Source organism: Lissotriton vulgaris, chromosome 1_1 (assembly GCF_964263255.1).
Source record: "Lissotriton vulgaris chromosome 1_1, aLisVul1.2, whole genome shotgun sequence".
Lineage (NCBI taxonomy): Eukaryota > Metazoa > Chordata > Amphibia > Caudata > Salamandridae > Lissotriton > Lissotriton vulgaris.
The window spans coordinates 653,728,308-653,731,063 of NC_141685.1; positions in this window are offsets into that span (position 1 = coordinate 653,728,308).

Genomic DNA, 2,756 nt, shown 5'->3' on the forward strand with positions numbered 1-2,756 from the left:
AGAAAGGATGATAAAGACCCAAACTCCTATCGATTAATAACCTTACTAAATTCAGACTATAAAATAGTAACAAAACTTCTATCATTACGATTTAATCATTTTACAACAGATTTGATCCATCCAGATCAGAATGGCTTTATCGCCGGCAGGCAACTTGTCACAAATACTCATTATTTAATTGAAGCTTTGGATTATTTTGAGACACGAGGGATTTCTGCTTTTGTTCTGTTATTAGATGCAGAAAAAGCTTTATAATTTTCTTTATAATTTTTTATTCTTATACTGTTTATTTTCAAATTTCAAAATGTTACCTGTACCGGGAGGAGGGGTTTCAGGGGGGGGGGGGGGCGGAGTAACCATGATGTCAAAAAAAAGTTGAAAATCTCAATAAAGATTTGTTAAAAAATCTCTCAAATTTAAAGAAACATTTAGCTGCCTGCCCACATTAAACATTTTGAGCAAATAGCCCATGCAATTACTTTCCACAACTGAACGATCGATATACAATAAATAAAAAGAAAACGGAAATTTTGGTATGTGGGGGTAAAAATCCGGAACTGAATCCCGACATACGTAGCTGTATTAATATTAAGCCTAAGCGATATCTTGGAGTCTTTTTTTCAGCATCAGTTAAAGATCTGTATGGTCTAAATTTTGATTCGCTTCTTCAGAAAATTCAGGCATTGTTTTCTTGTTGGACTGCACTGCCATTGACAATTCTGGGTCGGGTGGCCTAGATAAAAATGTCCATTCTTCCTTTATTTATTTTTTTGTTTTCTACTATTTCATGCTTTTTACTGGGGTCTTTCTTTACCAGGGTAGAATCTATGTTTTTGGTCTTTGGGCGAAGAAGACACCCCGTATTCCAATAGCCACTCTATATGAGGAGCTGGATCAGGGAGGACTTGCTCTACCAAATCTCAGAGATTACTATAACGCATACTTTGCAGAGTACTTATCAAGATTCAAAGGCCAAACTCATAGTAAAAATCTATATATACATTTCTTTTTTGATTTAATGTGTACAGAAACTCAGATATCACTCCCTCTGCAGGTGCTTAAATCTCCTAAATTAGTTCGTTACAAGTCATTATTATGGTTTTTTAAAAGACGTTGTGCTTTGTTTAAAAGATACTCGCTTCCCCCTATTAATTCAATAACTTTATTGTCTAGTATTTTTCCTTTAATGGTGATAGAACAAGGTTTAGATTTAGCTGAAAATTGGGCCGGTGGAGGATTTCTTAAAGTTACTGACTTTTAAAGAAATGGAGCTTGGATAACCCTGATGGAAATGTTGCATCTAATTCATAGGAATTTTAAGTTTTTTGTGCAACTTGACACTATACAGCTAAGCCAATCAAGTCAATGAATTAATGATCTTCTTGTTAGCGAACTTGGTAGAAAACCTGGGGATTGGAAGCGATGCTTAGCACAGAGTAGGACGATGGATTTAAGCCAAAAGGCAATTAAAAAATGGCAGGAGCAGGAAAATCATGCAATGTCCTTGAATACCTGGACAACTATTATTACATTTAACTTCAGTACATTACGGGGCGCCAATTGGTGCAGAATGCTATTCTTTAGTAAATGGTTGTTGTATCGTACACCTGCTTCCATCTCCAAAATGTACGCTAATTACTCAGCACATTGTTTTAGGTGTTAATACCACTCTCCAGCCAATTGGTCACATGTAATGGTTTACTGTGTCAAGATTGTGAAGTTTTGGGAAGAAATGTTTGCTTTTTTTCATACTCAATATAATATTATGATTACTGTCAACGATAAATTAATTTTGCATGGTTTTGATTTGGATCTTATGCTCTCCGATCAGATAGGTAAATTACTGTACATTGCTATGGCAGTGGCTGGATCTCTGTTATTACAGCAATGGCGTTCAGAACAGATTCCATCCATGTATGAATGGTTACAGAAGATGAGAAGAGTTAAGATTAGTTAGAAAATGTATGCACTGCGGGTAGGGGGGATCAGAAGATTTGATAAGATCTGGGGGACATTTTTTGATTAAAATTCAGGAGAGATATTGAGGATTTAAGTATAGTGTAATTATGTGCTGTGCTATGAGGTCTATTTTTTGATTTATATGGAGAAAAGAAAAAGGCTGTTTTGTTTGTATTGTATTTTATGAAATGATGTTGAAATGTTAATTGGAAATGACACTACAGGACTTCAATAAAAAAAGAAGACTAAAATGCTTAACTGAAATGTTTATTGTAGAAGATGCCCATCATGAAAGTCTTTAACTTTGCAAACGAATACCACTTATTTTTGGTTGCTGGGATCTCATCAATACTTTTTGATTGCAGAAACAATCACATATATCATATATATATATCTTTGTTCATACGAGTTTGAAAGGAAAAAAGGATGACCCTTTTGCATCCTCTTTATTTAGTGGACAATGCATGTCTCAAATCCATCTGCAACTCATAATGACTGCTCGAGAATATAATTTTTGCACTTGCAATGCCAGTAATTTTGCACTCCACATGCTTTGTGAGACAAATACCTTTGCTACATCAGGCCCTATTTCTTATATGAGAGAATGATGTGTCCGCTATTAATCCAGATCGTGTGATTTGCTTTGTACTGTCGAATATTTACAATTAAACAAATGAAGATAAAAAAGCAACGCTACATCAGCTACAAGTCAATCTGCTGTAAGCTTACATGAAGGTGTTCCAACACGTTCTTCGTCAGAAAGGGCAGCTCTGGGGTACACTATTGAGCTATGGGAT